The sequence below is a fragment of the Manacus vitellinus genome, unplaced genomic scaffold (assembly GCF_001715985.3).
Source record: "Manacus vitellinus isolate BGI_N305 unplaced genomic scaffold, ASM171598v3 scaffold_36_pilon, whole genome shotgun sequence".
Lineage (NCBI taxonomy): Eukaryota > Metazoa > Chordata > Aves > Passeriformes > Pipridae > Manacus > Manacus vitellinus.
The window spans coordinates 5,013,046-5,026,511 of record NW_021940508.1 but is presented as its reverse complement, the minus strand read 5'-3'; positions in this window follow the sequence as shown (position 1 = coordinate 5,026,511).

Here is a 13,466-nt window from a genome sequence, read left to right as displayed (position 1 = left end):
TGGAAAAAACAAAATGTAGCTCACTGATTAATTCTTCTCCATGCTTCATCAGCAGGGCCTTCAATCCTTGTATACCCACCAAGCAGGCAGTTTTTATCACACATATTGACCAAGCACAATTTTAGAAGGAGACAAATGTGTGCTGAGGCTTTGCAGCCTGGTTTGGGGTTATTACTTGTAGATAACCTTGTGCAATGTTTAGGCACTCATTTTGTTTGTTGGAATATCTGTCTGAGCCATTCATAAAGTCTTGATCCCTCTCCCCAGTAATTTATCATAGAATCAAAGAATGGCTTGGGTTGAAGGGACCTTAAAGATTATCTAGTTCCAACCCCACTGCTGTGGCAGGGAACATTTCACTAGACCAGATTGCTCAGAGCTCCATTCAACTGGGAAGAGGATCCAACTACTTCCCTGGGCAACTTGTTTCGGTGCTTCACCACCCTCACAGTAAATTTCTCTTCAACATCTACTCTCTTTCAGCTTGAAGCCATTCCCCTTATCCTGTCACTGCATGTTCTTATAAATAGTCTGTCTCCATCTTCCTTGTAGGCTCCCTTCAGGTACTGGAAGGCTGCCATTAGGTCACCCCAAGGCCTTCTCTTCTCCAGGCTGAACAATCTCAATTGTCTTAGACTTTCCTCATAGGAGAGGTGTTCCATGCCTCTAATCAACTTGGTGGCTTCCTCTGGATTCACTCCAACAGGTCGATATTCCTCCTGTGCTGGGGACCCCAGAGCAGTGTGCCAGGGGTCTCACCAGAGCACAGCAGAGCACAGCAGAGCAGAGGGGCAGAATCATCTCCCTCAACCTGCTGGCCACACTGCTTTGAATGCAGCATCTTTATGTTCTGTTCTGTTCTATTCTGTTCTGTAAGAGAAATTTCAGAAGTTGGGTGAGCAATGAAGATGTTGCTACACAATTCTGGGGTGTGCAGAAAGACCTATAACAATCCTCTTGGAAAGGAAAAAACATCAAAAGCCTGATAGCTAGCAATTTACTGTTTCCCTCCCTCAAATGGCTTTCAGTTTCCATGGTGGAGGTAGGCAGATTTTTCTCTCCACAACTTTGTATCATTGTTGGATTTCTGCACCATCATAACAAAAAGGCATTTATACTTGATAAGAAGCATTGCTCAAGACAGGGGAAGAGCCTGGAGGGGATGTGCTGGACAGGAAGGGCAGCATTCACCACCCTCAACAAGGATTACTGGCTGTAATAACAGCATATAAAAATTTCATAAAAATTAATCTCATTAAAGAACTGCAGCCCAATAGTTTTCATCTTCAGATATAACTCAGTGCAAGACAGGTTGGTTTTCTTCACCTCCATCTCTGCTGCAAAAAACCATTAGGTTCTCAGTTACCCTTCCGTAAACACAGAGTGAGAAAACTGAGTATTGAATTATGACAAAACATTAGTTTTTTCAGTCACACACACTCTGAAAAGGGCTGAGATTGTTGAGTATGTTTCTAGTCCATTCTTCCTTTTGACAGTCTTTTGCTGAGAAGGACCTAGGGATCTTGGTGGGCAAAGGGAACATGAGCCACCAATGTGCCCTTGTAGCAAAGGCCAGCAGCATCCTGGGCTCTGTTAGGCAAAGCACTGCCAGCAAATCGAGGGAGGGGATCCTTCCCCTCTGCTCAGTCTGGTGAGACACATCAGCTGCACACCGTGCTGGGCTCCCCAGTAGAAATGACACAGATGCACTGGAGGGAGCCCCATGAAGGGACACAAAGATGACGAAGGAAGTCTATTAGGGAGAAATCACACGTGATGAGATGGAAATAGAATCTGCAGCAGGTGGCTAGAAGAGCTGAGCTGGAGACAGGAAAGGATGCTGTAAGAGGATGCAGACTTCTGTTCAAAAAAACCCCCCCTACACTGTTATCAGAACAGTTTTCAGCTTGGAAACTCAATAGTCATGCAAGTCTCATCCAAGGAATATTTGCTCAACACCTAAGATTCATTCAAAATTATCCAAAGCTTTGCGAACACAGATTAAATTTAAAGAAAAATAATGGTGTAAAGCAATTTTAGTTAAATTTCTCATTTAAAAAATGGGGAAAGGGTAAAGTCCTTGCCAATGAAAATCTTACGAATTGCTGTTCAGTTTTATTCTTCTGTTGCTTCTTCAAAGGTGCATGACTTAGTACTTGAGGTAAAAGTCATGTTTAATACGTCATTTTAGGACTGTCTTCAGATCTGAGAGCAATTTCATATGAATCATGGTTTGAAGTTGCATGTGTTAATAAATAACATCCAGTTATATAGCACAGAAAGGCTATTTAACAGTGAACAATAATAAAGAATGATAGCACAGTTCATCAGTTACCTGCAGTATCCCTCCAGTATTTATGGAGGGGAAATATAGGCACAGAAAGGAAATTAGACAGAACATTGGAGTTAACACCATAATTTCAGAAACATGTTAGGTGTAGTTGCTAGGATTGCACACAAGGTCAAACAAATAGGCACTGGTGAAGGTTTTCATTGCTTGTGAACTTTTCAGTAAGACCTATAGCTTTGCCACATCTTTTCTTTGAAAGGAAGAATCTAATGAGATGTCATTTGTTCTATAATACATAATTTTAAAAAATTAATTCTGGGCTTCCCGCAGTTGAACAAAATATTTTCAGTGAAGACTCTTTTCATCCATTAAAAAGTTCCTGACTAGCTCCAGTTTTGAAATGTCTAGAGATTCTGACTTGTTATTTTATAAGCTAGATAACACTGACATTTGAAATAATGTATTATTTTACGTAGAAAGAAGTATTCTCAGTCATAAATTGGCTAAACAGAGAGTGAGGTTAGACCATTGAAGATAAGCGTTCCCAAAATTGTTAATTCAGAGGCAAATTATTCCTTGTTCACAAGCTTATACAGTGGTGGCACAAGGGGAAAGTGGCAAGTCCTTCACTGGGACAATGAAATTCCTTACAAAAATTGCGCATATTTTCACTTCATTTTATCTATCAGTCATTAATAACTACCGCTGCCTTAGAGCTTTCCATGGACATTTTGCCTGACCACAAGCCCAAGGCTGAGCTTTTGGGATCCATCTGGAGGGGTCACAGCTCAGCACTACAGATTCAAAGAGCACCTGGATTTGGAACAAGGTCACTGTGACGTACCTCTTCTCACAAGTTTCCAGAACTTCAAGTTGCCTTCTTTTCCCTCCAAACTAGCTGCAAATAAAACAATATACTTCCCCTTCTAAGGTGTTTCTGATCTAGACTAGTGTCCCTAGATCAAAAGCAGCTCTGTTCCTGGCTTCAGCTATACAGGTATTTGGGATGATTTGCTCAGTTATGGCAGTGACAAGGACAGCCAGCTCCCTTTCTACCTTTGCTCCCTTCCTCAATTTGGCTTTACTTTGTAGGAGCCATGACCCCTGGAGAAGAGCTGGAAGGCCATGAATAATACCTGCATGCACCAAGGTAGCAGCCTGGGGTTGGGATGCACCTTTATCCAGCGTGAACCTGGAGCACTGCATCTTCTATTGCAGGCTTCCCTGTTGATCAGATCTTCAGGTATATGGAAGTACTGGCTCAAGAAGAATCTTAAAACCATCGATTCCCTACAGGGTAACCCCCTCAGCACGTCCTGCAATAGATCTCTATGAGTCTCTTATTTTGCTTTCTTTCCATTTTGAGTATTTAAGATGGTAACCAGCCATGTGACCCAAAGATACCTTAGTAGTTATGCTAGAGGAAATCTGAGATCAAAGGCATTTCAAAGCTGTTGTTGAGCACGTTTTGAGTATGCCTTGAGGTTGAAACTTCAGTAAGACAAAGGTTAGGGCTGCGCTTATGCTAGCTTGGTTCTCCAACTTAGTAAAACCACAATGCTAACACAGCTTCTCTCCAACAGACAAGCTTGATTAGATCAGGTGAAAGAAAAATTTTGCCTTGTCCCGTGAGATATCTTGATTGTAAAAACTACCACTGTTATACTGTGTTTGTAAAAACACAAACATAATCAGAATTCACCATAAAAAATAATATACAAAGAAAATGTCAACCAAACGCTTTCACTCCTGTAGAAAGATATTCCACCATTAAATATCTTTACTGGTGATCTGGAAGAAAACAGAAAATCAGTGCTGAGACTGTTTTCAGATGAGACAAAAATTGGCGAGACAGTAAATGAGGGAGATTGGTTAGATAGGGTGAACTGGGTCACTTGCTAAAGTTGGTGGAATTTAAAAATCTGCTTTCATAAAAGAAGGAAAAGGAAAAGCAAAGATGAGAGATCATATATGAGGGAGGGCTGCATGCCAAACTTCATGACATTGGGAAATAGCAGCATAGTAATGGCAAACTACTATATGACTTTATGTTTATAACCTAATGCAAGATATGTAATAAGTAAAATTTGTCCCTGAAAAAGTAATAGAATACCAATGTTGTGTGCAGTGACAAGTCCAGATTTGCAATGTGCAGTGACAAGTCCAGATTTGCAATTTGCAAGTTTGTGTGTCTGTGCTTCAAAGCTACATTTTTAAGCATTCAAAAACAGCAGAAATAATGAAATCCATGGAATAAGCCTTGGAATAACTGAAGAAACTCAGTGTATTTATCTCATTTAAGGGAAGAGAGAAGTGATTTGACCAAAGTTTGAAAGTACATCTCTCTGCGGTAGATTTCTAATGGAGGCTGCACCTATTCCTGGTATGCAAAGAAAGAGCACCATCCTGAGCTTGGAAAAAGAAGGTACAAAAATGGCAGCTAGAAAAAGGCAAAAAGCTTGAAAAATCATTCACAGAATCACAGAATCATAGAATGGCATGGGTTGGAAGAGACCTTAGAGATCATCTAGTTTCAGCCTTCCTACTGTGGGCAGACAAGCCTTCCACTAGGCCAGGTTGCTTAGAGTCCTAACCAACCTGGCCTTGAACACTTCTCTGGAATCCAACAGCTTCTCTGGGCAACCTGTTGCAGCGCCTCACCACCCTCACAGTGAAGAACTTTTTCCTAGTATCTCAGTTTGGAGCTACTTCCCTTGTCCTGTCACTACATGGTCTTGTAAAAAGTCCTTCTTCATCTTTCTTGTAGGCTCCCTTCAGATACTGAAAGGCTGCATGTACATCACCACAGAGAAGGCTCTTATCCCAGGTTGAACAATCCTAGATCTCTCTGCCTTTCCTTGTAGGAGAGCCGCTCCATCCCTCTAATCAACTTGGTGGACTCCTCTGGACTTGCACAGGAAGGACAGGTCCACGTCCTTCCTGTGCTGACGACCCCAGAGCTGGATGCAGTGCTCCAGGTGGGTCTCACCAGAACAGAGCTGAGGGGCAGAATCCCCTCCCTCACCTGCTGCCCATCCTGCTTTGGATGCAGCCCAGGACAGGACTGGTTTCCTGGGCTGTGAGTGCACATGGCCAGGTCATGTCCAGCGTGCCATCCACCAGCACCCCCAAGTCCTTCTCAGTAGGGCTGCTCTTGGTGTAGGACCTTGCACTTGGCCTTCTTGAACCTTATGATGTTCCCAAAGGCCCAGTCCTTGAGCTTGTCCCCGTCCCTCTGGGACGCATCTCATTGTTCAGGCACGTCAAATGCACTCTCAGCTTCATGTCGTCTGCAAATTTGCTGAGAGTGCACTCAATCCCTTTGTCTATGTCATTAATGAAGATATTAAATAACACTGGTCTCAACATTGATCCCTGAGGGACACCACTTGTCACTGATGTCCATCAGGACTCTAAGCCATTGAGTACCCCCCTCTGGATGTGACTGTCCAACCACTTTCTTATCTAACAGTCCACTCATGAAATCCATCTCTCTGCCTAAATGAAACACGTCATCTGAGCTTGTCGACCAATAAGGATTTCTTGGTTTCACCAGGACACAACCTCTGCATAGCTCAAATTAAGAACATACTCTTCCTTTGATCAGAACAAGAACAGTCCTCTTACCAGCAACTTTTATTCACTAATCTAGGGCTAAATATTTACAGTCATTCTCTAAATAAATAAAGGTGATGAAAGAGGAGAAAGAAACCTGTTGCCCTTGTATCTCTAATCTATGGTGGATTTTGCACTCCATATATGGCATATTTTCATCTCAGCAGGCAACTCTCATTTGAGAGAGATAGGTGTCATGGGCTATTGCAGAGCATACATGATGTTCTTTCCTCAGAGACTTGTTTTATTGCTTCTGCTATAAAAGGCTTGAGGACACGACAGCCCTGTCACGTCAGTTGGACATACCCTACAAATCGGTTTAGGGACTTCCAGTAATTGCTTGCTGGGCCAATTCAGTAACAACTTCCCAGCTAGTAAAATACACCCAGGGAAACCAACAGCTTTCAGCTATGTGCTCAGCATATTTCCTGTATCAAACCAGCACGATGTGTCTGGCCACCAGAAAAATACCAGCTTTTCCGGGTAACTCTTTCTTCTGATGGAGCTTGCTGCATGCAAGATGAAAGGCTGTTTTTCTTGCGTGACAGGATGACAGTGCAAGGTGTGCTTGGTGAGTGGTTCTCTTCTTCCTCAACAATTCCTGGATCTCTTGATTGTTTTCATCAAACCAGTCCTTGTTCTTCTTGAAGGAGAACCCTTACTCAGCTGATTATTTGCTTTAAAAAACCCAAAAAAATCCCAGGGTCAAGGTGAAATGCAGATGTTTCTCTGTGCTCTGAAGGAGGGACTGCTCCTTGCTCTCATTTGCCAGCCCTAAATATCCCATTATGCTGTTTGCACTGCCGTAATTGGCACTATATAGTGGAAAACTCTGTCAAGAGGACAGGAAAGGGACCACTGCAGCGTCCTGCCCAGACTGCATTTAAGGCACTCACACCACCTTGCAGCGAGGTACCTGACCCAAGTGTGAAGTACAAGGGAGTGGCAACTGATGGACAAACTGCCCAATAGAGTTTCTGTCCTGTGAAAAGCACCCACCAGCACCCCTCAACAGAAACACTTCATTTCAGAAATATTAGAATTATCAGGTTTGACACTGTTCATGATTACTCATGGAACCTGTATTAATGTGAAAAAGGTTTCAAACACTCCAATATGCCACTTTTTACAAACTAAACTTTCTAGCATAGTTTGTTTCCATTGCTGCTTAACAAAAACTTCACATTTACACAGACAAACTCATTCTTCATCTAGGGTAAGGGTGACTATCTGTAGCGGATGGAAAATTTCAACTCCAATTTTGATTAACTTTCTACAGTTTCAGACCCAATAAGGGTTATGGCCATGGCAGTCCCAGCAGCAGAATAAAAGCTCCCTAAACAAAGCTTCCATTGTATTAGTGGGCACTTTTTGCCTCCTCACATGCTCGTAACGACAGCAGTCAGTGAACCCTGAGACATGGGTTGCTCAAAGGATTTGTTGAGCTCGGCAGAGAACGTTTTTGTGTTCCACGTCTCACCACTCTTTTGGATACCATGAGTCCAACAAGGCATGAAAGACACATTTCCCATTTGGAGGGCAATTGCAGGTCAGACTGATGCTGAGTCCAAGGGGGTGTTGGGGAGGCAGAGGAGCAGCAGATCCAAAACCCGATCCTTGCACAGGCCAGCACTGCCTGCTCCCAGTAGAGTCCTCACATTAACAAAGGGTACCCTTGTCAATCAGACCATGTGTCCCTAGTGGGAGGGCAGGGAGAGCCATCAAGTTTACTGAACATGTAACTACAATAATTACCAAGACCCATTTTTGCTTCCATCAACTACAGCAGGATCTGGCTGCTGCAACAACCCCTCTGCCTCCTTGCTCAAACACACATTTGGAAGACAGGTATGAACAGAAATTAAGTAACCCAGGAGCAACAGGGAACTGTCAGCTTCCAGGTGGCACACAGCACCTGCTAACAAGGGGGATATCTGCTGTAAGTAAACTCCTGCCTCATGCTGGAGCCTGAGGATGCTCATGGCCTCCCCTCAGCTCAGATGTAAAGTAAAACTTTCACTTCACATGGATGGGAAGCCAAGACCAACTGGGCTCAACATCTCATCAGATGGGCAGGAGGGTGAAGTTAGTTGTGTTGCTTTTCTTCTAGGTTCACAGCTGCTGGTGCAGGCTCTGGCACAGCCCGCTTTTATCTAGGGGCAAAATCTCACTAGTCTTTCCGTGTGTTTAGTTATTCCAGTGATTTTCCACGACTGTAGAGAGCCAGGGCTGTGTCTCATGAAGGTTAGGATTAGGAACAGATACACACAGAAAAGAATTTGCAGCTTTCCTCTGGAGAAAAACACCATTCAATTTGCTTTCAGATAGTAGGCATTGCACCAAAGGGCAGTAATTTTATCAGCCAGCAGTTTGTTACGAGTCTGATTCATGCTCCCATGTATTTATAGCATGACAATATATTTTTATTTCCAGAGCCAAAAACCCAAGAAATATACTTCCAAGTGAACACAGTGGTAATTTAATCTCAAGTTTCATTAGTTCAGCTATCATATGAAACAGATAAAAGATATGGGACAATAAACTGGAAACATAATATCTCCATGCCTTCCATCTGTGTAAATAAGCATGTGGGGAGCTTGAAGCTTCACTGCACTTCTGTTCACAGCAAGTTCTCATGTATTTGCAATAAAGCATTCCCTCTCTGCTGCTTCATTAATCAGCTTCCCTCACACTGGAGCTTTCCTTACGGCGGTTTCCCATTAATGCCACATTTGCCATCGCTCCAGTATGGTAGTGTTCCCAGTGGGAGCTTTCCCTATCACCAGCACTATAGCAAACAGTAGTGCCCTTTGCCCAAGCAGTCCAAAAAACAGGACCACAGATTTGGCATTGAGAGGGCAGCTCTAGGCATCTGTTCACATCCCAAGGGTTACCATAAAGCCACAGCCTGCCTTGAAATGCTCACATGGCAAGTGACCTTCACCTGCTTGGGATTTCCCTTATCACTTACAGGGAACTGGCTTGGCACCACATAAAGCCCTTTCTTGTTTCCAGATTCCACCAGCCTCTATGCACAGAGAATGAATGGTCTCTTTTGCTTGGAGATAGCACTTACTCAAATCCAAGACAATCTTTAAGTGTTCCGTATCCAAAGTTCACTCACCCCTTCTTTCAATTGTTGAGATTTCACACTACACAAGAGAAAGTTCAGGGTTTCTGTTCTTTCTGTTATGGTTTTATGGCATAGTAGGACTCTTGAAACATGTGTTTTGCTCTATTAATTGGGCACTGTATTGGCCTATTAATTATGAACCTGAGCTCAACCCCTTCCCTTTCAAATCTGGAGGAAAGTCTGTCTGCAGCCTCTCAAAACCCAGGCTTTGGAGTAGGTCTTTTTGACTCATCAGTGTTCAGGAGCCCCACTACTACTGTTCTCCACTGTCAGGGGTACACCACAATCAAAGGGAAAGAGTGCAGCGTCAGCATTTTTAGATGACACCAATCTGAGTGGTGCTGTTGACACACCTGAAGGACTGGATGACATCCAGAGGGACCTGGACACCATCCAGAGGGACTTGGACAAGCTTGAGCAGCGGGCATATGGGAATCACACGTGGTTTAACAAGACCAAGCGCGAAGTGCTGCACCTGCATCAGGGCAACCCCCGGTACCAACACAGGCTGGGGGATGAACAGATCAAGAGCAGCCCTACTGGGAAGGACTTGGGGGTGCTGGTGGGTGAGAGGCTGGACATGACCCAGCCATGTGCACTCACAGCCCAGAAACCAATCCTGTCCTGGGCTGCATCCAAAGCAGGGTGGGCAGCAGGTCAAGGGAGCAGATCCTGCCCCTCTGCTACACACTGGTGTGATCCCACACTGCACTGCATCCAGCTCTGGGGTTCCAGCACAGGACAGACATGGATCTGTTTAAGTGAGGCCAGAGGAGGCCACCAAGTTGACTGGAGGGGTGGAGCACCTCTCCTATGAGGAAAGACAAAGTGAAACCTAAGAAAAGTTAAGAGAAGTACAGAGAAGCTGGAAGTGTTCAAGGCCAGGTTGAATGAGGCTCTGAGCAACCTGGTCTAGTGAAAGGTGTCCCTGCTTATGGCAGGGGGGTTGGAACAAGTTTCCTTCCTTTAAGTTTCCTTCCAATTCAAACCATTCAGTGATTCTACGATTTATTCAATGATGTCTCAGACCCAGCCAAAGCCACTGATTCACTGAATCCAGGTACCTTCTACCAGGGACCTTCTTCCACCTGCTTGTAACATGACAGAGACAGAGGTGACTCCAGAGGTCTGGCAAAAGACTGCCTCCCCAGAACACTGAGTGCAAACTAATGGTGCTCTCTACCCAAGCCTAACAGTGATGCCTGTGTTTCTGGGCAGCATGTCAGGGTACAGAGTTACTGAGATTAAGTTTCTGTGCATAAGCATCAGCAGTATCTGAAACTCAAGTGCTGAAAAGGTTTGGTGCAGTGGTAAGATTTCATCTATTTCATAAGAAATTACTAAGCCTATTAATGTATATTTTTACTTAGCACCACGCTTTAATCTTCTACTTTTCCCCCTCACCCTTTTTAATGATCTCCTTTATGTTAGAGTATCAAACATCAAAATAACTCAATGATGGGGATCCCCTGCATAGTAAATGTATTTTCTAAGCTTTTTTTCTTTTTTTTTTCCCCTGGAAATTCCATCTTACGAGTCTTCTTGCACTAGAAAAATAAAATACCAGAGACATCAAACATAAGCAATGCCATTTATTGAAGCTTGAAACAAATATGTCATCATAGTTTGCTTTTTAAACCTTGAAATATTAGAACAAGCTGTGAATGTGCCAAATACACATTTTTCCTGAGCAATCTGTTGAAGCTGATGTGTCTCGGGCTAATATGATAATATAATGATAATATGCCTCTGCACTTTGTACTCTATTCAGTTTTGAGACTAATGACCATCTGGGTTTAGATCATAAATCCACCTTTACTTAAGAATAGTTGTCTCATAATAGCAGTGGCACTGCTCTGTTAAAAGAGTCCATGTTGTCACAATCTTTTCCCTAAAGTTTTAAGCTGAGCAAAGTGATGACTGTGCTTCCCTGGGTAGAAAGATTATTTTGATTAATGTCTATAATATAATTTATTCACTTTTTATTAATTTCAAATGAAATTACAGCTCCCTGAAGAAAACAATGAAGGCAGAAATGGTTTTTACTCCATGCTAGCCCTAAGGAGCACTGGAAAGGCCAACCCTCACAGGCATCCTTCCTCCCACCTGCACCATATCCACTCAGTCAGCTCCTTTTTCCTTAGCCCACATACCTGACAGCCCACTTCTGCTGACTGCTGTGGATAAAAAGTTGCAGGTACCTCTGAGCACAGAAGAGTCCGATCCTGAAGTGAACCTAACTCTGTCCTGCCCAAATCCTGTAAGATGCTTCTGGGAATACAAGAATCATCTGCACTTACCACCAATTTGGGTTGTTTGGCTATCAGAGAACTGCTCTACACAATGCAGCCTGAGGCCAAGCCCTGCCAAATGCTTCCTGAACCAGACAGGGCACCTCCATTTCCCCGCATGATACAATATTTCTCTGTTCAGTGGAATAACAACTGCCCAGGTTTTTATTGCTCAAAGGGTCAGCAGCCATTCAGGTCCTCAGAAGGACAAAAGCACACTGTGAAACTTAAAAAGCATCATGTCTGGCGTTGGCCAGCAACACCAGAGACATCCATTATCGTAAGAGTGCACATGCACCATTGTAAGTCATCCCCACATTATATAGCACCACATTTTTAACAGTGGATTTTATCAGCACCTATAACTGGCGTTATATTGCCAGCACAGAGGTTAATAAACCTAACCTTAACATGCTGCATATTTTGAACTCCCAGAGACTTCAAGTGGAGAAGTGAGCCTTAAGCCAAAGGTCACAAACCTTTGATAAAGGACAATGTGACTTGCGGCCATTATTAGGTTAATATATTACAGCCAGGTCAAGATATTTCTATTAACTTCATTAAGATCTGTCTAGAAAGAGGGCTACTGCTAGTCACAGTTCTGTAACCATAATGACACTTGGATTCATGGCTTTGTGTCTCAATCTGAACTGCATAAAACGTGACATTTCCACGTATTAAAATCTCAAATTGTCAGGTAACTAGGGAGTAAATCTGAGATTTTCTAAAAAGAGCGTAGAACCAATGTGTCAAAATCCTACTGAATTCCAAAGGAATCTAAATGTCTGCTTTTGTCCAACTCTTTTGAAAATGCCCAGCTTTGTTCAAAGGGGCCAGTTGCAGCTCCCTGAAGTTTGTTCTGCCATTTTCTTCAATGGCAAAACAGATTTGGCTAGTGGTCTCCTAATGCCTGAGGCCTGACCCACGCAGACAATACTGTGGGTCATAAATTCCTGTCCCAGGTGCCCCTCAACCTCATTATGATCAAGGATTTGCACTAGGGGAAAAGTTTGCTGTGAGTGAGGTGATAGAGTGCTCTTGTGGACGTGAGCTTGCACTACTACTGGGAGATACTGGATTAAATGATAGTTCTATCACTGAATATTAGTGTGAACTACAAAGTTTCCAGTTGCAAGCTGGCCTTTATGCCAATGCTGTAAAATTTGTTTCAAAATGTAGTATGGGAATTTTCCAGTTGAAATTCTTGCATGCAACATTTGAAGCTGCAAGAAAGGTTTAAGTCTGTAAAGTTGAATTTTGTCATATGAGTTAACATGACATTTGCAAAACTGTTTAGCTGAGTCAGCTCACCACTCTTTCCTCTCTTTTTGTAGTTTGTAGAGGAACAGAAAGACTTTAGTCTTCAAACTCAAAAGGATCAACTTCAAACTGTCCTTACCTACACCAGTTTAGAGATCTTTTGCTCTCTCACTGCGTGACTCCTTTACTCTTTGTGCCATAAACAGTGGAAACCATTACAGGACCAGATTTCTCTGTTCAGCAGCAGTAATATTCTTGAACTAAATGGAGCTGACCACTAACATAACACTGGAGGAAGTGAGATGTCAATAGAGATAGAATACCACCAACATACCCTTTCCAAAGGATAAATGTTGGGGTTGAATTTTTGCTACAGAGCAATCTGGTACAACCTCTATGCTGCATCAGTTTCATGATAGCTTTATATGTCCTGCTGACTTGTACCATTCGTGTTTGAACATCTGCAGCTATGGAGATTGGTCACAGTTTTGACTTGGAAGGCTTGCTTTATCTGATTTCAAATCGCTTTGGATAGCTAATTTTGGAGAGGAACTACAGATGATACGTGAGACTTAAGAATGTTATTGCCTGTCTAGCAAAAGATTTGCCTGTCTAGCAAAACTATTTCTTTATACTGAAATTATTCTATCAAATGCACTGTATAAAACTGTCTGACAGATATTGCTGGTTTCTCTCCTAAATGTGTAAAAAACACACGTAGATGTGGCACTTAAGGACGTAATTTAGTGGTGGACTTGGCAGTGCTGGGTTAGACGTTGGACTTGTTGATCTTTTCCACCTAAATAATTCTATTACTCCATTAAGGTGATAGATACAAACAGCTTTGATGTTATAGTACCCAGAAATGTTGCTTAAA